The sequence below is a fragment of the Cucurbita pepo genome, unplaced genomic scaffold, assembly GCF_057944985.1.
Source record: "Cucurbita pepo subsp. pepo isolate OVF unplaced genomic scaffold, ASM5794498v1 scafford_2, whole genome shotgun sequence".
Classification (NCBI taxonomy): domain Eukaryota; kingdom Viridiplantae; phylum Streptophyta; class Magnoliopsida; order Cucurbitales; family Cucurbitaceae; genus Cucurbita; species Cucurbita pepo.
The window spans coordinates 398,252-424,971 of record NW_028257907.1 but is presented as its reverse complement, the minus strand read 5'-3'; the positions used below and the strand labels follow the sequence as shown (position 1 = coordinate 424,971).

General features: G+C 35.5%; 4 non-coding genes across 4 annotated transcripts; 2 read left to right on the top strand and 2 right to left on the bottom strand.

The window, feature by feature from the left end:
* Positions 1-167: 167 nt before the first annotated feature.
* Positions 168-239, top strand: TRNAA-AGC (transfer RNA alanine (anticodon AGC)). Its single transcript has one exon. It is a non-coding gene; the product is annotated as a tRNA-Ala (tRNA).
* An 8,452-nt stretch (positions 240-8,691) lies between these two features.
* On the bottom strand, positions 8,692-8,763 carry TRNAC-GCA (transfer RNA cysteine (anticodon GCA)). Its single transcript has one exon. It is a non-coding gene; the product is annotated as a tRNA-Cys (tRNA).
* Positions 8,764-11,909: 3,146 nt separating this feature from the next.
* Positions 11,910-11,981, top strand: TRNAE-UUC (transfer RNA glutamic acid (anticodon UUC)). Its single transcript has one exon. It is a non-coding gene; the product is annotated as a tRNA-Glu (tRNA).
* Positions 11,982-13,205: 1,224 nt separating this feature from the next.
* TRNAF-GAA (transfer RNA phenylalanine (anticodon GAA)) lies at positions 13,206-13,278 on the bottom strand. The gene has a single exon. It is a non-coding gene; the product is annotated as a tRNA-Phe (tRNA).
* Positions 13,279-26,720: the final 13,442 nt, after the last annotated feature.

Sequence of the window (26,720 nt, the reverse complement as noted above, 5' to 3'; positions counted from 1 at the left end):
ATTGTGGAGATGTAGCTTAGATGGTAGAGCGCACGCTTTGCATGCGAGTTGTACGGGGATTGATAACCCGCATCACCAAACCAAACTATTTGTTAATATTTTGATTTTTTTTTATTTTCACTATTATTGATGACGGGAAATTTAGGGTTTTGTGATGCAATGATTGTGGGGATGTAGCTCAGATGGTAGAGCGCTCGCTTAGCATGTGAGAGGTCGGGGATCGATACCCCGCATCTCCAAAAGAGAGAAATTATTTTTTTAAGTATGAGTTAATTTAACATGTTATGTATAAGGTGGGTACGAGAGAAAAAGAAAAGATACTTATATTAAGGATTTATATCATTATGGCTATGCCATTTTTATAGATAAAAGAGAGTAGTGTCCGAGAAGCACATATAGAGAGAGGACTCTTTGTAAGTAAAGAAAGCAATCTAGTAGTTATACTGCTACTTATGGAGAGGGAATTTGAAGAATTCCACAAAAGATAAGAGCTTATAGGATGGCGGTAGCGTCCGATGCATATGACAGAACTTCTTCACAATTGCAATATCTGACCAATGAATGTTATTGTCATTTATAGCTTCTATCACAATAATATAAAATTTGGGGTCAAAGCCTATATGGGACTGAAAAGACCATTCACCACACGCTTGTAAATTAAATTATATCTACCACCTCTGAAATTTTCCACGGCAAACCTTCCAACAGCTTGCACTTCTTCATCATTGACATCCTTAATTGGAACTAGATTTTAAGGCAAATCTTCTCCACGACTCACTTTGGAACACGTTTATAGATAGTTTCAACAAACTTACTTTGCTCGTGAATACTTTGGAGTTCAATATTTATAGTTGGAGAACGCTATTCAAATTGATATGGTCGAATCTTACAACAAAGTCTAATTGAGCCTCCCTCTATTAGGAGATAGCTTCGAATCAAATTCTTTAGTTTGGACAATGGTTGCATTGTTTTAGTCAAACAACCAAGACTAATGTATTACCAATATATAAACATTTTGTACGTGTATTTTCTTACATATTAACAATTGTATACAAATAATAATTAAATTTATGAGTAGAAGTTTGGATGGAGTTTTATTAAATAGGTAATCTTAAATTATATCTAAAAATATATAAGATTTTTTTTTCTTTTTATATACATTTAGGAGAACAAAACAAAGATTCAAAAAGATGTCATTCAAAAAGATGTTTTAATTTTTATTCTTTCTTATTTCTCAAAGATTAAAAAAAAAATAAAAAATTATCATCTCTCAAATATGGTTCGTTATAAGATTAATTAATGATACATTAATTAAAAAGAATACGAAATTAATATTAACTTAATCAACAAAAATTTGTATTTTTTTTTTAAATTATAATCCAAATTAATAAAAAAATACCATTGAACTTTGCAATTTCTCTATAAAAAATATAATCATAATTATTTAAAAAAAATACCATTGAATTTTCAAAAAAAAAAAAAAAAAAAAAAAAAAAACTTCAAAACTACTCTTTAACTTTCATAAGTGTTTAAAAAAAGATAAATTGGGAGAAAATTGAAGTTTATTTTAGGGGAAGGTTTTCAAAATCAGTATAAGATCCTGAAAACATAACAAGAAGTAATATCCTAGCTTAAGGTCTTGATTAAGAACCTACTAGTAGGCTGCTTACTAAGTTTTACTCACTCCATGTTTATCATTTTTTTTCAAGTAACTAAGAGTTGGTCGTGGATGAGAGCGGACTGTGGAGTGTGGGCCATGGACTAAGCTATGTTTTTAATCTAGTATTTTTTGTTCTTCTTTTGAGTCTGCTTCTTATTTTGTGTTTGTAACGAGTATGTATATGTAACACCCCAAAAATGAAGGAAATTATCTCCCATAAGAATAAGCCACTCATGAAAGACCCAAAGGATAGAAAGGAAAAAAATTAAAGGATTAAGCAAGAACAAAGGACTTAGTCAAGTCACTCGTGTACCCTAACAAGTGATTTCAAGGAGTTAAAGGCCTTTTGAAAAGGATTGGAAAGGAAAAAGTAAATCAAAAGGGCAAAAAAGTCATTTTATCAATTATCAAGAATCTTTCCGGATTTGTAATTCCTTATCTAGAAGGAATCTCACGATTCAAAAAAAGGGAAAAATGATAAAAAAGCGATGAGAAATTTGTAGAAAAATTATGGATTTTTCGAGAAAAATAATAATAAAATATTCGGAAAGTGGCAAATTACCAAAATACTCCTGGAAGAATGGATAATTACAGAAATGCCACTCTAATTAGAATAAGAGCATCTACCGTGACCATCCGAGCAAAATCTTTCAAACTCAAATCTCAATCGTCGGATCTCCTAAAAAATTTGATATGATCTAGAACGATCACGCACGGATCATCACATCCAACGACTAGTGTTCAAAGCCAAGGTCGGTAAGGCTATGATCGGAGTTGATATCTCCAAAAAATTATCCAGAAAGTTCGATCTCTAAATAACGAAGATTCTGGAGCTCTCAATGTCGGTTTAAGCTCCTCCTATAAAGTCTTAAGTAGGAGCAACAATATGAAATAAGAGTCGAGAAAGGTCGATCCCCCAATCGAAGACAATAAACGTTTAGATTATGGGTCTCCTACTCTCAGATTTCTTCCAAATTCGAGAGCAATCCTCCACCATTTCTCTTCAAACTTATTCCTACCGTTTCTCAACAAGATTACCCACAAGTTCTATGAAGGAATAGAGTGCTGAAAGTGCCTAGAAACCATTCCCCCAATTCAATCAGCCATTGAAGAACTTCAAGGCAAACTTGAAAATCTAATCCGAGGATACATGATGATTCGTCGAGCAAGAATGATTCCAATCAGTTTCTGCACCTCCAAGGAATGCTTCCATAGAAGACCAAGAAGAAAAATAACCTCGAGAGCGTTCCAAATTGAAGGAAATAGGTTTCGAAATTAAATTGGGGATAAGAGTCAAAATTCCTATCTACGATCTCTTTTCCTTCCATTAAGGATTCCTCTAGCTTCAGAGGAAGAAGTTGAGTAAACTTGATGAAGGAATCGAGAGCTGAAACGTCGTAGAATAAGCTACCCACGTGATCGAAAATCTGGCGTTTCGAGTGAGTTGCATACCGAGAACGATTTCTGGAAATTAAGGTCCTACACTCAAAGACGTTCCTCCAAACCAATTCCTTTAGCCTGAAGATAGGATATGGAAGAGGTTCAATGAAGAAATAGGGCCTTGAAACCCCTAGAATCGGCTACCCAATAAGAAATCCTTTGTTTTATCTCAAGCGATAAATCAGATTTTGGATGAACTTTGGTAGCGAATATCTTAGGCTACGATCCACGAGAAGTTATCAAATAAATCCCTCGTCCTTTCTTGTAACATCCATCTTTAAGTTTCACGAAGAAATCGAGGAGAGAAACGCTGTAATATGGCTGTACAGGCCGAGTTTCAGATGGCGGCGACGCGAAAAATGCGCATATTCTTCCTATTCAGAGGAAGAAAACGATGATACGACCAGTTCAACTGAACTGTCCAAGTCAACTCAAAATTTGACCTTTTCTCTTGTTTTCTCAGTAGATCTTATTTTATGAAATGTTGTATGAATCCTTATCCCGAGAGGTTATATAAGGTAATGAAGTTTGGGAGTTATTAGAAAACTGTAGTTAGCGAAACCAAGATATGGGAGAAAATGCTCATCACGATCCATATAACTTTACCTCCTAGGATAACTAAAGTGGTATCCCTGAAATAATAGATTCCCCAGATGTACCCTTGGTCTCTAATAGATACTACGTGCACAATATCATGCTGGGCTATTCCTAAGAACTTATAAGTTCCAAGCTTGACTCCAGACGTTATGCATAAACCTAGGATCACCAAGAATCCAAGAAAACACCTAGGTTAATGCAAACATCATGCTTAACAAGTTGCTAGGATCCATGCCTGAAGTAACCATTATCTCACTTCACGAAGTGTACCGCGAGGCCCCTATTTCTCTTTAAGTGGGATGCTATGGTATATGTACCATGAGCAGGATTCCATGATGAACTTATTATCTCCCTCACCTAAATGAGATTCCCTGCACCACGATTTGCTAGCAGGATGCCACGATTATGACAACGCCACCTATGCACTCATGGGGAGAAAATTAAGAGTTACTTCGAAAGAGTTTTCATGGTTAAAATACGATGCATGACATGACAACCTCTAAGGTTTAGTTCCTAAAAACGAAACAAGAAGTCATATCCTAGCTCAAGGCTTAGACATGCTCGAAATTACCAACTATTTTCTGTAAGGTCTATTTTATATGACATGAGAATAAATTCAATTCAAGTTGGTTGGAGCAAGTTCGGAACCTAAAACTCATGCTAGTTATTATGGGTTCAAATGCTTACGGAGGTCATGTTCATGAAACCTTGGAAGGCATTGGAAGGCATGAAGCGGAGCAAGTTCGAAATAACTCAAGAAAGTTACACCTTATGCCTCAAGAAAATTTGTGTTTTCGCATCGAATGCTAGGTAACACCCTTTTGTTTTAAAATGTCTTGTGTTGTCGTTCCTTATTCTGTGTTTTCGCATCAAGGTCATTTCATAAAGGTCCTATGAGGAGTTGAATCTAGGTCGTTGGATTCAAAGTCCAAAGTGCTAACCACTACACCATAGAATCCCTTATAAAAATTTATTTTGGAATGGTTTTCCTATTTTATGCAGATTCCACAAGAAGAGAGATCCTATCACGAGTCAAACTCAAGTTATTGGATTCAAAGTTCTAGAGCTGTTTTATCTAACTCGTTGTGATCTTGAGCACCTTTAGAGTGGTTGCAGAAGTATCCCTCCAATGTTGATTGAAGCTCTTGGAGAACATGTAATTTTATATATTTCTTATAGTTAATTTATATATTGTTGTATATTACAAACAAATTGAAATAATACTTTACATCCCAGTCTTTCTTTCTTTCGTGCAAAACTTAACATGAAAACTATATTATTTCAATATTCACTCGAGAAACAAGGGGTGAAAACTATATTATTTCAAACTCTCCATTATTGCTTCTACTTTGCGTGAAAATGCTTCCACTAAATCATGTTGCTAACTAGGTTGTTTGATTTGGTTCAATTCTTGGGTCCACTAGATTGAATCGACCTAGCTCAATTAAACTCTTGATAATATAAAAATCATAAGTTTCTTAAATTACCTTAACTTAAAAGTTTAACCCCTAATTTTTTTTAGAATGTTTAGCTTTGTTTCTAGTTGATCTCTAAATGCTTAGAAGTATCTAATAAGACTTCTATTCAAGGAACTTTTGTCTATAAAAGATGTAAGACTTCAGGTTTATTATTAAGGAATTTCAAATGAGTGATTTGATATATCATAGAGGACAAAAATATTTATTTGTTTCAAATATCTTATGTTGACCATTCTTTTTTGTCAAGTATTTTGAATATTATCATTGTGAATTACTTAATGGCATTAGATTGAATCTCATTAATAACAATATCCCAAAACTCAGGTAAAGATGACATCAAAATTAATATTTTAATTTCATCTTCAAAATTTATTTCCACTTGACTCGGTTGACATGTAATCATAATAGTCACCGGTGCACAAATATTTACAACCTTAAAAGGTAGAAATTATAAGGAGTACAAGAGAAGAGTGCTTAAAATAGTTTCAAAATATAGAAAAAAAAATAGTAGGAATTGGTCAAAGTCAACATCCATGGATCACTTATGGATCACTTATGGCACAGCACAACACAGATGAGGGTAACATTTTTTTATTTCTCTACTATATTAGGCCCTTTTGTTTATTGGCCTTACAAGATGGAGACATGAAGTTTTCTATGTTTTAAATAAATTTGGTTTGATTGTTTTCGGGTTAGCATTGGTACCATCAAAACTTATTTATTTCTTTGAAATGTTCGAGTTTACAATTTACATGTTTTCATTTTTCTACTTTGTCTGCCTGCATTTAGAAATGAAGCAAAATTAGTCTGAGGGTTTTAGGCAGATTGTTATAATTCTAATTTTTAACTAAAAAAAAATTAGTCTCGTTGTCACCCTTAAAACTACCTTATAGGTATAATTGACCTATTATCTGTTGGCTTTTTTTCCTTAATCTTTCGATGATAACAAACCTACCTTCAATTATTAACAATTCTCAGTATTTTTGTCCACAGTGTAAGGTTGGGAACAACGATTTCAACGTCTTTTTTGGTTCACTCAAATTAGAGATAAAACGAAGAAGTTCCAGTCAAAACAAATACCCGACGTGATGATGTGGTGGCAAAATTGACACTATGGACCAATCAAATTCAAAACAAGATACCTGACGTGATGATATGGTGAAAAAATTGATGATGTGGTGACAAAATTGACATCATAGACTAGCGGCAAAATTGACATCATAGACCAATCGAAGTATGACATTTATAAATTTGGTAGAGTAATAAGGTGGAGTTTTCAATTACATTTATAAAAGTTTTCCATTACTTTTAAATTATAAAATCATTTCAATTACATTTATAAAAGTTTTCGGTTACCTTTTAAATTATAAAATCATTTCAATTACATTTATAAAAGTTTTCGATTACCTTTTAAATGGCAAAAAATTATAAAGATTTCATTTACATTTATGAAAACTAGTTGTTACTTTTAAATGAAAAAAAAATTATAATGATTTTATTTATGAAAACGAGTTATTACTTTTAAATGGAAAGAAATTATAATGATTTCATTTAGTTTTATAAAACTTTTAATTATTTTTAAAATGTTACTCACAGTTTTCATTAACATTTTTTTTATAGTATTACATTTAAATATGTTATATATATATATATATATATATATATATATATATATATATATATATATATATATATATATATATATAATAAAATGAATTTAAAATATTTTTAATATTTATTTAAAATAATATATATATATATATATATATATATATATATATATATAAATGAAACATGTGGTCTATAATTTTTTATGATAAATTTAAAAATAAATAAATATTATTTTTCGTGTTGCACGTTTGGGTTCACGTTTTAGTGGTCCGTATCAATTCCTATTTTTACAACTTAATCGCTATTTAAACTCATCACCTCTTAGTATTTTTCACAGCACAACATACAAAACATTTGTTTCCTCGATCTAAATTTTTTTAAAAAAGCCTCCATTGTTGCTACGTACAAAACTTCCAATTCTATTTTGTTTTATCTTATTACTGAGAGAGATGTCTATTATTTAAGAGTGTTGTAGTGTGTTTCTATAAGATTTCAGACAATTGTACTGGTTTGATCCTAAGCCGTTGAAAGGATTGAGCTTGCTCTTGAACTCGTAAAAAGAGCGGTATACCGGTTTGATCCTGAGCCGTGGAAAGGATTGAGTTTGCTCTTAAACTCGTAAAAAGAGCGGTGTACCGGTTTGATCCTGAGCCGTGGAAAGGATTGAGTTTTCTCTTGAACTCGTAAAAAGAGCAGTGTACCGGTTTGATCCTGAGCCGTGGAAAGGATTGAGTTTGCTCTTGCAGTCGTAAAAAGAGCGGTGTAGCGGTTGGGCTCTGATCCGAGGAAGGAGTCAGAAAGTTTTATTCAAATTCCCACTATAAAACTATGGTGTTATATTTTCTAACCCTTTTCCTATTTAAGTTCTAAATTATTGTTAAGTTTTATTGCATGGTATCAAGTTTGATTGTTATTAAAAAAAAATTTAATAATTAGATTGTTGAAACCCTATTCACCCCTCTAGGGTTGTCATATCGATCCAACATTATCCTTCCACCAATAGGAGCAAAGGCAACGTTACTATGTGAAAGTTTCATGTCATTTATTCAACAATAAGGGTGTTAGCATGCATTTGGAAATGAACCCATATTTAAAAAATTTAGATAAAATAGAAAAGAATTGTTATCTCAAAGACAATGATACTATGTGAAACTAGCCTCAAGATGCTTCCTTAACTCTTAGGGGCGGTAAACCAACGGTTCCTTCACCCATGACCCAACTCCCAACATGGAAGGGATAATCTAGAGAATCATTCCAAGAACCCTAACGGATGGGTTACAAACTCACATTATCAAGCTCGACAACAAACAATGTCGTCGGCAAACTTAGGAAGACTACATGAAATTACGAATATATCAATATAGGATTTTTTAATTTACCGATTTTTAAAATGTTAAATTATGTGAAATTACTTGCAAAGAAGAATATTTTAGAGAGCTCTTCCTTTTTATTTAAGATTTTGATATTTAAGAAAAGAGAAAATGAATAAAAATAGGAGACATTTTAAAGATTATATTCGAGTAAGTGAAAACAAAAAGGGAGTCATGACCCATTTTCGGTGGGTTCTCGAGGCACGGATTGCAAGTTAAAACATATATATTTACATTATATTCGAAATAGAGTTTATAGGTTCATAGTACAAAATAAGGGAAATGTTGAAAAAAATAATTTTAAAACATAAAAAATAGTTGGTGTTGTTTAATTGTAAGTTGGGGAACTACTCTTAGTTAAATGAAAGATATGGAAAACATGGAGTGAGTACAAAGTTGACTAATTGTAAGTTTTTAACCATGTTCATAGTGGGTGCTTGGATACCACACTCTTTTCTTAATGTACATGGAATCGGTAATTATTCTTATTTCTTTTCCCTTTAGACACTCGGTGGTCGGGAGTGTCCAAAATAAAAGGGCCCAACCAGATTTGAACTGGTGACCTCTTGATCTGCAGTCAAATGCTCTACCACTGAGCTATGGACCCATTTTGCATGATTTTAACTTTAGTGACTCTTTCTACAGAGTGTCAATCCAAAAGTGTAAAAAGTGTCTGTCCAAAATAAAAGGGCCCAACCAAGTTCAAACGGGTGACCGGTCAAATTCTCTACCACTGAGCCATGGATCCATTTTGTAGGATTTTAACCTTAGTGACCCCGTAGACATAGTGTCGGTCCAAAAAGTGTAACAAATTTCTATCCGAGATAGAAGGGCCCAACTAGGTTCGAATTGGTGACCTCTTGATCTGCAATTAAATGCTCTAACATTGAGCTATGGTCCCATTTTGTATGATCTCAATCTTAGTGACCCCTTCTACAGATTATCGGTCCAAAAGTGACCCTACCGAATCGACTATGGACCAATTTTGTATAAATTGGTGGATTACCTATCGGGAATTAAACACAGGTCGTTAGATTCAAAGTCGAAAGTGCTAACCACTACACCATAGAACCACTCGTTAAACTTTATTTTGGCAGCGATTTTGATAAGCGTCAACAACGCTGGATTTTGCAAAGCTAGAGGTCGTAGTATGCTTATAGACTTTCACAAGGTGTTTTCAACTTCTTTTATAGGTAATTGAACTTTTGAGTCCATGTTGGATTAGTATGAGTTTAAGAAGAGAGACTTTGTTAGAAACTCACCCATAGGTAATCTCCCAAGATGTTTTCAACTTCTTTTATAGGTAGAATTTTAAAATCAAACCACAACAAAATTTACTTCTATCTAGCAAAATTATTTTTTGTTTGAAACAAGATTATAGATAAATTTTAAATCCAAGAAAACGGATCTGAGTTTGATATTATTTGATTTTGGGTATGGACACAACTAGGTATGGACACAGCTAGCTGATTTCTTTTGATTATATTAATGAATGTATGTAGATGTTTAAAGTGTTGATCTTAATGGTTTTAGAAAATATCAACACATCATCAATATAAACTATCGAAATTTTTTGAAAGGATTGAAAATATCATTCATAATCTTCTGAAATTCTGATGGAGCGTTTTTTAGCCTAAATGACATGACGTTCCCCTCATATTTTTAATTGGACATTAAATGCTATTTTATATTTGTCCTTTTAAGAAATTAGAATTTTCCGAAATCCCAATTTCATGTCGAATTTTATAAAACCATTTGACTCTAAATTCTTTTTATCAAATCATTTTTGTTTGGGATTGGATATCTTATCTATTCTAAAACCTTATTCAAAGGTTTGTAGTTAATTACTGGTATCAGAATTTCTGGTTACTTTTCACCATGTTGTTAACCTAAAATGTCAGAAATGACCACCTGCTCTTTGGAGACCTTATCAGCTTCCTCTGCAAAATATCACCTAAAATGTCACAGTATTTAGTGTTTGATACTTTTTGACTTAACCCTAGGGTTCTATTTACGGTGAACTTGTGATTATTTTTGTCAAATTATATATTTGAATACCTAATACATTAAGATATAATATCTTATTTAAATAATATTAGAATGTGGTAGAATATCATAATATATGTTTAATTAATATGAATATCATTCAAATTTCAAATATATATTTTTATTTAATGTTTATGATACACATCAATTATTTTAATATTTAACATATCAAATACGTTAATATGTTTTGATATTATACTTCAAGACTATAGGAACTTTCTCAGAGGACCTGAGCGTTACATCGGCCCACAATGCATCTCATGGACGATGCAAAACTATGGTGGCGCTTGAAGGTGAATTGTATAAAAAACTGGTCATGCACCAAAAAATTATGGGAAGACCATTGATGGAATTGAAGCAATCGACGCTCCCCTGTATGGGTTTCCAATCAAAGACCTAATGTTTGATGTTGACTCTTTTGAAGAAACAGTCACGTGATCGAACAACAAGAAACGTGGCGGTATCTCTGAGAACTCTATCACACACAGAAAATCTGGCTTTCATCGAGGAGACCCGAGTTTGATTCTCGACAATGAAATTTTATTTTCTTATTTCTTTTATTTTATAGTTTCATCTTTTGTCACCAATTATATTTAAACTTTACCTAGGTTTGAGAAGCACAATAATGGGTGAGTTCAATAGTATCTTAAATTCAAAAGACTTTTATGAACTTGATTTGAGAGGCACTATAATGGTCAAGTTCAATAGTACCTTAGATTAAAAAGACTTTTATGAACTTTGAACCTTTAATAGTGTTATGTCATAGATATTTGGTTCAATTTCAACAAGTGAGGTTGAGGTCATTCAAATGGTTAATGTGATAATTCGGTCATTTTCAAGGTCTCTTTTGTTGAACGCCATCATGGCTGAGATCACTGAAATGAGCACCAGAGTGAGTTTGACAAGGAGGGTCGTAGAGAACCACACCCCAAGCCAAGCTCATGTTGGGCTTAACAAACTGAAAATCCAAAAACACAAACCCTTAAATGGGAACCACGATGCTAAGGAATTAAAAAAACTTTATTTTTGACGTTGAACACTACTTGAAGGTTACAGGAACTTGCTCATTGGACCTAAGAGTTACGTTGGCCACAATGCATCTCAAGGACGGTAGCGCTCGAAGGTGGATGATATAAAAAATGGGTCATGCACCATAAACTCATGGGAAGACCGTTGATGGAATCGATGCAATCGACGCTCCCCTTGATGGGTTGCCAATTAAAGACCTGACGTTTGATGTTGACTCTTTTGAAGAAAAAGCCACACGATCGAACACCTCGAAATGTCGTGGTAGCTCTAAGAACTCTATTATACGACCTGAGAGTTGAGGGCTACAGGAACTTTCTCATACGACCTGAGAGTTACATTAGCCACAATGCATCTCATGGACGATGCAAAACTATGGTAGTGCTCGAAGGTGAATGGTATAAAAAATGGGTCATGCACCATAAACTCATGGGAAGATCGTTGATGGAATCGATGCAATCGACGCTCCCCTGGATGGGTTGCCAATCAAAGACCTAACATTTGATATTGACTCTTTTGAAGAAAGAGCCACACAATCGAACAGCTCAAAACGTCGCGGTAGCCCTGAGAACTCTAACACACATAGGGAAGGACGTGTCGAAGAGTTAGACATTAAGCAAAAGATCATGCAAAAACTCTTCAGTGATCTGACAAAATACTTCAGGACATCTACACCAAAAATCCATTGTCGTCCAGCGGTTAGGATATCTGGCTTTCACCCAGGAGACCCGGGTTTGATTCCCGGCAATGGAATGTTATTTTCTTATTTCATTTTATTTTACAGTTTCTATCTTAGACTAAAAAGACTTTTTATGAACTTCGTACCTTTGTCAGAGTTATGTTATAGATATTTTGTTCAATTTCAAATGGTTAATGCGATAATCCAGTCGTTTTCGAGGTCTCTCTTGTTGAACGACATCATGGTTGAGATGAGCAGGTTATTCAAATGGTTAATGCGATAATCCAGTCGTTTTCGAAGTCTCTCTTGTTGAACGACGTCATGGTTGAGATGAGAAGGTGATTCAAATGGTTAATGCGATAATCCTGTCGTTTTCGAGGTCTCTCTTGTTGAACGACGTCATGGTTTAGATGAGCGCTCGAGTGAGTTTGACAAGTTGGGCTGTAAAGAACCACACCTCAAGCCAAGTTCATGTGGGCTTAACAAACTTAAAATCCAAGAACACAACCCCTTAAATGTAAACCGGGATGCTAAGGAATTAAAAAGCTTTATTTTTTACGTAGAACAATACTAGAAGGTTACTGTTACTTGCTCATAGGACCTAAGAGTTACGTTGGTCGCAATGCATCTCATGGACGATGCAAAACTATGGTGGCGCTCGAAGGTGAATGCTATAAAAAATGGGTCATGCACCATAAACTCATGGGAAGACTATTGATCCAATCGATGCAATCGACAATCCTTTGGATGGGTTGCCAATCAAAGACCTGATGTTTGATGTTTGATGTTTACCATTTTGAAGAAAGAGCCACACGATCGAACAGCTCGAAACGTCACGGTAATTCTGAGAACTCTATCACACACATGAAAGGACGTGTCGAAGAGTTAGACATTACCCAAAACATCATAGTAAAACTCTTGAGCGATTAGACAAAAATTCATTGTTGTTCAAAAATTCATCTTTTGTCACTAATTATATTTAAACTTTACCTCTTCTTGAGAGGCACTTTAATGGTCAAGTTCAATAGTATCTTAGATTAAGACTTTTATGAACATAAACTATAAGGTGCAATGAATGCAGATAGAACCAAGACCTTCCAATATTCAATCTAATGCTCTCCCAACTAAGCCATCCCAGATAACATAAAAAATTAATAATCACAAGTTTTAGATTGAATAGGCAAGTTATGCATATGCCAGTTGGATAAAAAACGGTATTTCCACTAATTCATTATATTTTAAACATAAATAATCACTAATTTTGGAAAGAATAGTCAAATTATGCAATGTGAACCAAGTGCGGTGAACGTGGATCGAACACGTGACCTTCAGATCTTCAGTCTGACGCTCTCCCAACTGAGCTATCCCCGCAATCATTAAATATGAAAATTCATCAGTAAAGATATTTTCGCTGATTCATTGAGATTTCAAAAAAAATAATGACTAATTTTTTTATTGAATAGTTAGGTTATGCAAATAGAAACAGGTGCGGTGAACGTGGAGATTGAACACGTGACCTTCAAATCTTAAATATGACGCTCTCTAAACTGAACTATCCGTGCTAACATTAAAAATGAAAGTTTTTAAGTAAAGATATTTTCGCTAATTAATTTAAATTTTAGAAAGAAATGATCACTAATTTTAGATTGAATAGTCAAATTGTGCAACGTGAACCATGTGTGGTGAACGTGGATCGAACACGAGACCTTCAAATCTTCAATCTAACGCTCTCTCAACTGAACTATCCACACTACTGTTAGAAATGAAAATTCATCAGTAAAGGTATTTTCGCTACTTCATTGAAATTTTAAATAGAAATAATCACTAATTTTTAATAAGATATTCAAGTTATCCAACTTGTATAAGGTGCGGTGAACTAGAACACGTTAGGTATTTCCGATAATTCATTGAGATTTCAGAAAGGAACAATGACTAATTTTAGATTGAATAGTCGGGTTATGCAACTAGAATAAGTTGCGGTGAACGTGGAGATCAAACACGACCTTCAAATCTTCAGTCTGACGCTCTCCCAACAGAGCTATCCCCGCTAATATTAAAAATGAAAAATCATAAGTAAAGGTATTTCCGCTAATTCATTATGTTTAAAAAAGAAATAATCACTAATTTTAGATTGAATAAGCAAGTTATGTTTTTAGATTGTATAGTCAGGTAATAAACTTGTATTAGGTGCATTGAACGTGGATAAAACACGTGTGACCTTCAAATCTTCAGTCTAACAATCTCCCAACTAAGCTACTCTTGCTAACATTAAAAATGAATATTCATCAGTAAAGGTATTGGGTACACTTCTGGAAATTCAACAAAAGGCAATAGTATTAGACCGAGATGCCAGATTTCAATCTCGCTTCTGGAAAATTCAACAAAAGGCATTGGGTACGCAGTTATAGTATGACATTCCACCCATAAATAGATGGTCAAACAGAAATGCTCAAGTAAATATTGGAAGACATGTTGAGGGTATATGTGATGGATTTTGCAGGAAGCTAGGATAAGTACCTACCCCTTATGAAATTCGCTTATAATAATACTTGCCAAGCCACCATAAAAATGGCCACATACGAGGTTCTTTATGGACGAAGATTTCGATCCCCTATCTTTTCGGAAGAAGGGGGGCAAATGACAACTATTGGGCCAGAGCTGGTGCAAATTACCAACGCCGCAGTCCAGAAGATTAAAGCTAGGATACAGACCGCACAAAGCCGAGAGAAAAGCTATGCAGACCTAAGGCGCAAGGACATGGAATTGTAGGTAGGGGATCATATATTCCTAAAGGTAGCACCCCATGAGAGGGGTGCTCAGGTAGGGTGAAAAGGGGAAGCTAAGCCCTAGGTTTATCCGTCCCTTTGAGATATTAGAAAGGATTGGATCTGTGGCCCATAGAATCGGGCAATGCCCAAACTTGTCTGCAATACATAATATCTTTCATGTATCCATACTACGGAAGTATACCCTAGATCGTTCGCACGTACTGGCTCATGAAACTCTCTTCTTGAGAGATGACCTAACATATAAAGAAGACCCGATTCAAATAATAGACAAGAAAGTCAAATGATTGAGAAACAAGGAAATCTCTCTCGTTAAGGTCCTATGGAAGAATCATAGAGTAGAAGAATCCACTTGGGAAACAAAAGGCAAATAAGAACCTTGTACCCTGACCTATTTTAGAATAAGCACTTTGGATGGAAAGTTTTCAAAGGAGAGGAGAATTTGCAACACTCAAGGTCGCCAATAAGAGACAGTGTATAATCCCTACTAGGTTGTATCTAGAAGCAAAGAACAAGTAAAATTGAAAAAACATTAAGAAAATGGTACTTTTTCTAATTTTTATAAACTTCCCGAATCATTAAATTTTTTATAGAATAAGAATAACAAGGTGCTTAAAAAAGGAAGGCTCTGATCGGAGAAGACTTTTCTGGCAGAAGATTCAGAAAAATAAAGAATGAAATTATAGAAATTCTAGACGTTTCAAAGTGGAAAATTCGTCTATAAATTATGAATTAGGGTAGACTATTAGGGGCAAGAAGCAAGCTTAATCGAGTACCCAATCGAGAGATACAAGTTTTTTGTTTTGGGGTATCGTGTTCATGGGTTTACCTCGAATTCGAGAACTATAGTCCACTATTCATTTCCAAACTTGTTCCTACACCTTCTAAATAAGTTTACCCATAAGTTTGGTGAAGGAAAGAGGTCCTCAAAGTGCTAGTAGGTTTTCACACGAATTAGTCCACGTTAGGTTACCCTCTAATGTTTTCCTAAGCAAAAACCTCAACTCCTAAAGCCTAACCGATGACATTATGTATAAACCTAGGTTCATCAATAATCCATGTACCAAGTACCTAGAACTATGTGAATAACATGCTAAATAAGTTGCTAGGATCCATACCCATAAGTAACCATTATCTGCATTACGATGTGTACTAAAAGGCCCCTATTCCTCTTTAGGTAGGATGTCCGGCAATATGTATCATGAGCTGGATGTTATGATAGGCCTACCTTTCCCATCAGCTAAACGAGATGTCCTGCACAACGATTTACCAGTAGGATTACATGATTATGACGACACCACTCATGTGTTCATGGGGAGAAAATTGAAAGTTATTTTAGGGGAAGGTTTTCAAGATCAGTATATGATACATAACACGATGACCTCTAAGTTCTAAGATCCTGAAAACATAACAAGAAGTAATATCCTAGCTTAAGGTCGCGATTAAAAACCTTCTAGTAGGCTACTTACTAAGTTTTACTCACTCCATGTTTATCATTTTTTTTTAAGTAACTGAGAGTTGGTCGTGGATGAGTGGACTTTGGAGTGTGGGGTATGGACTAACTTCTATTTTTAATCTAGTATTTTTTGTTCTTCTTTTGAGTCTGCTTCTTATTTTGTGTTTGTAACGAATATGTATATGTAACACCCCAAAAATGAAGGAAATTTGCTCCGATAAGAATAAGTCACTCATGAAAGACCCAAAGGATATTAAGAAAAAAAACTTAAAGGATTAAGTAAGAACAAAGGACTTTGTCAAGTCACTCGTGTACCCTAACAAGTGATTTCAAGGAGTTAAAGGCCTTTTGGAAAGGATTGGAGAGGAAAAAGTAAATGAAAAGGGCAAAAAAGTCATTTTATCAATTATCAAGAATCTTTCCGGATTTGTAATTCCTTATCTAGAAGGAATCTCAAGATTCAAAATAAGCGAAAAATGATCAAAAAGCGATGAGGAATTTGTAGAAAAAATATGGATTTTTCGAGAAAAATAATAATAAAATATTCGGAAAGTGGCAAATTACCAAAATACCCCTAGAAGTATGGATAACTACAGAAATGCCACTCTAATTAGAATCAGAGAATCTACCGTGACCATCCGAGCAAAATCCTTCGAACTCAAATTTCAACCGTCGGATCTCCTCCAAAATTTGATATGATCGAGAACAAACACGCACGGATCATCACATCCAACGACTAGTATTCAAAGCCAGATCGGTAAGGATATGATTGGAGTTGATATCTCTGAAAAATTATCCAAAAAGTTCGATCTCTAAATAACGAAGATTCTGGAGCTCTCAATGTCGGTTTAAGCTCCTCCTATAAAATATGAAGTAGGAGCAACAATACGGAATAAGAATCGAGAAAGGTCGATCCCCCAATCAAAGGCAATAAGCGTTTAGATTCTGGGTCTCCTACTCTCAGATTTCTTCCAAATTCGAGAGCAATCCTCCACCATTTCTCAAAATTTGACATTTTCTCGGGTTTTCTCAATTTTAACCCCATTCCAGACCGATTCTCATAGAAAATCTTATGGTTTCAGAAACTAGACACAATAAGGAGTATGTGGAAGGAAATTTGAAGTAATTCAGATACTGGAAGCTCAAGAATGGACGTCCCAAACGTCGACGACGAGGCAAGTAGCCACCTTGGACTTTTTGTTAAGAAATACTTGTAGAAATTGCTTAGATTTTCATATGAACCCTAAACCAAGTATGAATTAAGGATATATAAAAAAAAAAAAAAAACCCAAAGAACCGTGAGTTAAGACCCTGAACTGATAAAATAGCTCAAGATTTAAGTAACGTTAAAGTTGATGGTGTTAATATAACACATGCAGAAGCAATTTGGATCTTAGGCACTTTTAGAACATCAAGGTTTTTCACCAAACTTGGGAGGGATTTTGTATATATGAAGAGAGTGTTTGTGAGAGGTTTTTTCTCAAGGTTTTTCACCAAGAAGAAGACCTTCAATGTACCATGATCACTCTATCTAAAGAGTCATGTTTGCATGTTAATTCAAATTTGAGTTCACCAAATTTTGACACTCAAATGTTTGGGATTATGTGGCAAGCATGCATGTTTGAGTTAACCAAATTTTGACACTTAAAATTCCACTCAAACTTGTGGGGTTTATTTGGCAAGCATGAAAGTTTGGTTAAACCAAATTTTGACACCTCAAAATTCCACTAACATGTATTTTTCCATTAAATGAAGTAACATTTTGACTTTCTTCATTTTAATTCAACCATTAATTTGAATAATTAATTTCAAATTAAAGTAACATTAAATGATTAATTAAACTATTTAATTAATATTTAATATTAATTCAAATGCCAATCCCAATCAATTCCGACACATAATTGATTAAGATATTTAAATAGATTTAAATATCTCATATTATCTCTTTTTGTTTAATTCGTAAATAAAACAAAAATGCAGTTAAATATATCGTATATATGTAGCGCATATTTTCTAATTTGAATTCGAACACTTCGAACTCACTTGTCACACTGTTCTATGGTTTAGTCCGATATGAGCTAGCAGAGGGACCTAATGGACCTGTAGATCATGGGCTCCAACGATCCAAGATTAACAGGTTAAACTCATTAACCTAGTTAACCAACATTCGTTAACTACTAGGACACTCCACTATAGCCTAGTAGTTGCACTCCCTTCACTATAGATATATTTCTGTCCATTTGATATAACCATGATTAGTAAGTCGATCCTTCACAGGTTGTTCGTAACTAGACCTGGGTCAATTTACCGTTTTACCCCTAAAGTTACTTCTTGTTCCTTATGTCTCACTGATTCTCTAATGAACAATTGGTTTGTGGTCCAACCAGTAAACCGAATCCCTCTCAGGCCGATGGGAGGGTGGGGCCCCTTGTTCAAGACCTGGAGTCAGTGCTTAAGGGAACTACCTCTCTTCAATCCCTAAAAGTGGGTAGGAGTGAATTCCATCTTGCACCCCACGTCCCCAGCCATTCACCCAGTCTTACCCCTGAAATGGGAGGCCTATTGAGTCGGCGAACTAGAGCCACTCTCACCCATGCAAATCTAAGGATAATTCCGAATAAACAGGAGTTCATGGTTAGCTTAGGATTAAATCCGAGTTACCTAGGTTATCGAATGAAAAGAAAATCAGTCTCAACAGTAAACGACATTATAAAGTGAGAGTGGTTTTCTTCATGGTCCCATCTTATGCAATACTCATTGCATAGGACGCCCCCACTCACATGTCTCCACATGTACAATTTAGTGATCACATTGTTTATATCATATACAAAAGTGGGCCGCATCCATAGTGTCCCCAGAATAAGGTACTCAGCCTTATCCTTATACTATAGATCATTTTGACTATATATACTTGAACTTGATCCACTCTTATGTCTCTACATATAGTTCAAGTAATCATACTATAGCCAGAGTGTTCTTATTTTATTGGATTTAGATTAATGATCGTAAAGTTCACTTTTTTCAATAACAATCTTTACTGAATAAACAATAATAATAACTTCATTGAAAATAGAACATGTTTTTGTTTACAAACTATGAGTTTTAGGACATATAACCCAACAAAGGCAGGCAAGTTGTCCACTGTCGTCAAATAGGTCATCTGTCGTCACAATTCTTTTAAGAAAGATGCGCCCAAATAACCGATGAAGAAGTTTCAGAGAGCCATAGGTTCGAATCCTGTCACTTTGACGTGGTATTCTCAGGGACCGAAGTGCAAAGCCCCATAGCCTATCCTTGTCAGGAAGGCAAGAAGATTCAGAGAGCCATAGGTTCGAATCCTGTCACCTTGATGTGGTATTCTCAGTGGCCAAAGTGCAAAGCCCCATAGCCTATCCGTGGTCAGGAAGGCAGGCAAACCGCGCACACTGAAAAAAAAAAAGATCTCCTATTCTAACACACGTAGAATTGTCATTCTTTTGCCTTTTGAAACCCCTTACCTTATCAGTCATCAGGCAGGTTTTTGGTATCATATATCAAGATAATTATTATGAAAAAGCTATTCCACTAGTGTGACTTAGATACCCTTTCTTTGTGGTATCGGTCATGCTATTTGAATAGCCTGAAGTCATCATAGCCTCTCCACCGGTTTCAAAGACTCCTTCGGCATCAATGTGCTCCAATGAAAGAGATCAGACCCTTTCCTGAACTAGAACCGGGCACAAAACGCCGAGGAGAAAGTCGAAAGAGAGCTCTTTTTGCGTATACGCAATCTCGAAACCCAATTAGCTCAGGGACTATCTCCTCAACCCTGGCGAGTATGAGTTCTTGGTAAGAGAGAATGTCGAATGAGAGAGACATTCGATTACGGCAACATTCGCAACTACCAAAGTGCACTAAACCTAGTAGAGATCTTCGACCTAACGATAATAGAACTTCAAGCCCATTTAATCAATCCGCTTTGTACCTTATTGTTGACCGAATCGGATGCACGCCAGGCCTAAATTCTCTCTCAGTCACCCGGAGACGAAAGGAAGATCAAATCCGAAGTTTACAAATCGAAGAGAAAGTGGATCTGAGTTCTACATGCTTTCATTTTAAAAAGCTTCGCTTGCCTACGGTACTTTATTCAGGATGTGCAACAATACGGTCATCTCTCAGCCGTGTGTAGAGAATTCCTTGATCATTTCCTTGGCGGATAGCACAAATGAAATCGCTTTCCTGACCGCCATTCTTATGAGTCCATTCTTGTCTTGTTGGTTTGTTGTACTATTCTATACCTCTCTCGATTGATAGAAATACGTTCGGGAGCTGGGAGGGCCTATCGTGAGGGAACTTTCCTTTTTACGGTAGGCAAAGGTAAAGCAAGAGCTGTATATGTCCACGGTGATCAAGGCAGAGCGACTCCTTCTTTAAAAGATGTTGGTTTTATCGAAACTGTTAGATCAGCTTTCGTTAAAGAAAAAATAGGAGCTCTTGGTTTGGCCGATGTCGATTCGTATGGCAATGTGGATTTCGCTTTTCATACTGCTACTATGAGCCGAAAGAGCTGGTAAGCTATCTCGCTAAAGAAAAGGAAAAAGCACGTACGCGTTGACCTTGTTACAAGGGGCGGGGGCCAGCCAAAGAAGGTCAGTCGGACTAGGTTAGGACCCTTGATCCGGTTCAGCTAGGTTCTTTCATGCAAGAAAGTATGCGTATCGGTATCCTCTTTAGGACTGGTTGCTTCCTCTTTTTGTTTATACGTTTGGAGAAACCTGCTAAGCCCGCCTTTCTTATCAGGTGTGATTCAATCTTTCAGCTCAAACTTTCCAATCGTCCAACGGAAAAGGTAAGAGTACGACTACCTTTTCCTTTTCTTTCCCGAGCCAAGGGATCATTCAGTTTCTACCAAAAAGTTCACTATCTATTAGTTGCCGTAATCGAATGTATTTCTCATTTCACGTTAGCTCCTTAGAGAGTTTCCTGGTCCGTAGTAGACGAAACCTTGGACTTCTATCGGACTTATAGCATTGCCTGGTGAGCTCGCCGTTGAGGGTTGGCCTTACAGAAGATCGAGCAGCCTTTCTTTCCCTACCTGGTATGCTTTCCCGCTTATTGTGCAACTAGCCAACTAGCCAAAGAGAGAGGGAGAGGGATCATGTCAATCAATTTGTATGTGCATTTTGTCCGTCCTGTACTTGCCTGCTTAGCTTTCTTAGCCAACATCTCCGGTTTCTCCCGAGCCAAGAGGTCCTGGTTATCCATACCCAAAAGTCACACTTTCAGCCGAAAGACTGATTTTTTTCATAAAGTCAGTTCATAGATCAAGAAAGAATGAAGCTACTTACAGGGACGGTTACGCGATATGTCTTTTCATACTCGCCTTTTCTTTACCCCTACTATCAACCTAGCCATTCTCGCTTGTTGCTTTAAGGGGTCTCCCCACAGTAGATTACTCGGATTGGTTCTCGCGCCCTGTGCCAAAAAGGATGGGCAAGTTTGGATTGAGTGTTCATCGATTGGGTGGATCCATATGCTCCGGGGGGGGGGGGGGGGTCAGACGAGGTGTAGCACAATCTAGTCAGCGCATCTGTTTTGGGTATGTTGTCCGCTAGAGGTTTTAGGAAAGGTGGTACAAATTTTCTACATAGGTCATCTGTGGTCACAATCCTTTTAAGGAAGATGGTCCCAAATAATCGATGAACAATAGCCTTTAAAAAAAGTTTCAGAGAGCAAGAAGAGGCAGAAAAGAGAATAGGAGTGAGTCGTGCAAGGAAGAAGGAACTAGTAGGTTAAATTTGGGTTCGTTTGAATTAAAAAACGAACAAAAGTTTTTCAAACGAACTCAAATTTAAGACTCACTAGCCTAAAGTCCATATGTGGTAAAAAAAAATAAAAAAAAACCTTCCGTTGCCCAACCCTTATTCGCAGTCTGCATCCAACCATTTCTTTTTCAACCTACACGTATGCTCCAGGCCAAACTCACGTAACTAGTCAGAAGATGCGGCCCACAACTAAACCGAAGACAAGTGTCACAATCGCACTCTTGCAGTAGTGAGACAATGATTATGTGACATTTGTTCTAATCCAATGAACAAGTCAACCATGCAAAATTTAGACTAAACGAACAATAGTAGTGTATGCTCGAATCACGTTTAGAAGAAATATTTTAGAAAACTTGAGCGAGGAAATACATTAAAAACAATTTCAAATAAAGCAATGTTATAAACTAAAAGTGAAGAAACAACAACTGGTCACGTTCTCCTATAGTACATTTTGGGACATTTTAGTCCTGATGGGTGTAGATATGATTTTGAGGACTAATCATACACCCCGTATTGGCACAACAATAATAGTAAAGGCCTATCTAAGATGAAAGCAAGTAAAACGTATTTGGAATGAGCATGCCACCATGAACCACAAATCGTTTACAGGAATAGCTGAGACATCTAACATGCAGCCACAGGCAACATGCCTCGGCCAATCATGACCGCGATATCTGCCCTTACACAATTTGTCAATATCTCTATCAACCGGCTCTTCATAAACTCAACGTTGTAGGATGAGGCTGACTTTAGGTCTCGCGACGCGCTTCTAGTTGATCTCAGTATTGAGGAGTCTTTTCCAACCTACTAGGAGCTATTGAAAATCACTTCACGGTTTGTTAACTCTTCAAGTCTTCTCTGTTGGTGTCTTTCCTACTTTCTTCGCTTGAAACAATTTCTTCTTTGCATGACGTCATACGACCTGCTTTTACTTGATGTTTTCTTGGTCGGAATAATAACATTTGAAGTTACTAACGTGGACAACAGGGTTAGTCTGTATCCATAGGAGCAATTGGATCCTAAATGATGTCTTCCTTATCTTGTGGATAACTTCGACTAGTCCATAGAATTTTCGCACCAGTCTTTGGTTCTTGTTGCTTTGAACTCAAAGTTGATCTAACCTTAACTTATCATAACTCTCTATTTGCTTTGAAATTATCGTGGTCGACCCTTCTCTTCATCCGTCTGGATGGTATTTTTGCGTGAACATGTGTTGCTTTAGTGGTTTGTTTTTGTCTCCCTTCTTCAGTAGAGGTGTTGGCTTGGTGTCTTTACGAAGCATTTGAGTGATCAGTGACAAGAGCCTTTGGAGGTCAAATAAACCCGACTGTGAACATGCCATTTTTCTATTTGTAGAAATCAACTAGCTCAGGCTGAGCCGCATGACATCTATTTGTGGTACGCGACATAAAACTAATCTTGTGATTCATCTCTCTTGGTGGGGTTAAACCCAATATCTGACCTTCTTGTTTTGGGTCGTGGTATTCATGTAGTGGCAAAAAAGTTTTTGTTGAGGTTGGCACACTTGAGCTCCCCCTTTTCAAATACAACAATGGCAGCAAGTGTAGATTCATCATGCCTAAGATTCTTTCTCAATTGTACTATTGTCATCATTTTCACCCCTCTTGGTTGATGGATGTTTGTCTGAATGATCGTTGGGTTAGACTCCGTTACTACTATGCATTTTGCTAGGGGCATGTAAATGACTTTGTGTTCTAGCAGGATGTCAATCCCTGACTATTTGGGCTCTAGAATGTTGGATATGAAGGCTGACTATTTATAGTAAAAATCTGATACAGATATATATACTAAATAATTATATATAGTAGGTGGTTACATATAGTGAAGTTATATATAATAAACTGAAATCATATGTATAACCATTGTTAGTGCTTCCTAATTGTACATTTCTCATTCTCCATATCCTCTCTTTGCATACCTGAAGTCATTAATACAAAACCATTAGTCAATATTTCTTCTTACATATTCTCTATCATGTTTTTTGTGTTCATTTAGATCAAGTGTGTGCGTTGTTGTGTTATTCTAATAACTGGTATCAGAGCGAGGAGAGATTCACCACGATCTGTGAAGATGGAAAGTTCAAAGACTGGAATTGAAAAGTTTGATGGATTCGATATCAGTTTCTTGAAGATGCAGATTGAAGATTATCTATACGAGAAAGATATTCAGGAACCCATTTTGGGGGTGAAGCTGGATACCATGACCACGGAGGAGTGGAAGCTCAAGGATTGTCACGCCGTAGGGTTAATCTGGTTGACGCTGCCAGGGAACCAAAGAAAGTGCGATTGGAAATGGTCCATACAGACGTTAAGGGACCATCTCCAGTTTCTTCATTTCTGGTACCAAAATTTCATGGATTAGAGGTCTCGCACTGTGCAACGACAACTCTCTGTTTTCCTAAGGCTAGTCAGATATCTCATGACCACTCTTTTCCTCCTCACCAGATCTAGACACTATAACGTTGATCTAGTATTGTCTTATATAGTTAACGTTCACTCTTTAACGTCCAAGGACATTTTATAACTACCACGAAAATCAAAACATACAATAAATTCATACAAGTTTTACAATATATCATATACTACAAAATAGGGTTAGACTGCTTACTTGGTCACGGAGAGACGTGTCATCGAGCTGAGTCATAGAGATATACGACTCTTTATCCTAAGAAAAAATCTATATAATTTAAAATCTAGCTGCTCTGATACCAATCTGTCACAACCCAAATTTCAAGGGTTCAAAACTCAAATAGAAACTAAAATTGAGAGTGAAAACAAATAAAAATAAAAGTAAATTAATATAAAATAAGAAAATGTTGTAAAATTAAAATGAGATTGAGAAAAAAAACACAACATTAAATATAAAATTAAATTAAATTATAAGACGGTGTTGTTCAAATTTATCCAAAAAAAAAAAGTGTTTCGAATACAATTACAAAAAAAAAAAAAAATACAAAAAAACTCAAACGCAAAGACAGAGTAACGCTACATAACAACCCCATCTGTGAGTGCACAACCTTTGAAGGCTCCCTCATCTCAACGGTAAGTTCTATTACGAACCCATCCAAAATAATCACACCTGTGACCGCATCTCCTGACTTTAAACTGCTAGTCTAAACATGGTTTCGTCACGAAAACTTTAGAGATAAATCTATCTTTACAAAAATATTTTTCTCTTAATTTATAATTAGTCATAAAAAGAAATAATTAGGTATAAATTTTGTCTAGAATTCAAAACTTTCAAATCCTACCGTTCCTTAACAGGAAGTTCCTAGTACCATAGGAATTTGGTATCCTCTAATAAAACAGGAAGTTCTCTTAAGATCATTAAATTCTTATAGACTCCAGGCTCAATATCATTAATACAATTATGTTTTATCTTGAACACGCCAAACATGAAACTAAAGTGCGTTCAATTTAACTCCATTTTATTGCCATCTTGAATGATGTGTAGGGTATATTCTTGATTTACCTTAAAGTTCTTGTTACATGACAGTTCATATTAGTTAAGCTTTTTGCAAAATCACAAGTTAAAAGACAACAACGATGAACCTAGGTCTATTAGTCAATTCAAAGACAATTTCTTTCTCCATCTTATCGATAATAATAGTTCAACTAAATCCATATTATGCAAAGAAACAAGTTTACGACTCATAAAAACAACTACCTAAATATGTCCTAAAAATTTGAAAACATAAGTTGTAGTTGATAATTACACAAAAATTTCCGTAAATCCATGAATTCGTGTCCAATTATTCAATCCTAAAGATTGTAACTAGCATATAGTAAATGAAGCTCCACATGAAGTAATTTAAAGTTCCCCTTACCAAACTAAAGTTTATCTCATCTCTAATGAAGCATGAATTGCACTGAAGTTCATGAAATGCTTATAGACTCCAACTCTGAGTACTATTAATGCAATTATGTTTCATATGAGTTTGTCATAAATGAAACTAAGGTGCATTCAATACAACTTTATTTTCTTGTCATACGAGGCAAAATAGAAAAATTAAACCAAACAAACTGATGAACTGAACCGAATTCAATCCAACCAAAATTGATTAGTTTGTTTCTTTTGTTGGGTTGTTGGTTTATTTGATAACCCTTGTATATTATAACAATTCAACTTTTCGTTTTATAGCCCTCCAACTACTAAGAGAAAAATATATTTGAGTAGAAGCTAAAAATATTGGGTGTTCACGAAAAGTCATTTGGTTTAGTGGTATGATTCTCACTTGGGCTGTAAGAGGTTTTGAGTTCAATTCTTGAAATGCCCCTATGTCTAAGTCTTTTCTTATTTAAGGACTTCATATTCGAATTTTATACTTACCATCATGCTCTTAATACTCATAGTCTTTCTTAACATCCCATCCCGCTTTATTCTCCAAGACAAATTCTACATCCGAGGACTTCATGTGTTTCCTGCAATACATACATTTCAAGTGGTATAACTTTGGTCTAGTGGTATGAAAGTTCGATTCTCAAAATGCCCCTTCAAGATTGTAGTGTGAAAGACATTTACCAAGTAAATAAATACATCAAAATAACACAAGTGACACATATGTAAACTATGTTATTAATATTTTATTTCTATTACATCTTTCCTTATTTATGAAATAATGAGCCGAGATATTTTTCATTTTCATAATTACTGATGACGGGAGGTTTAGGATTTTTTAATGTAAGAATCGTGGGGATGTAGCTCAGATGGTAGAGCGCTCGCTTCCGATGTGGAAAGTACGGAGAT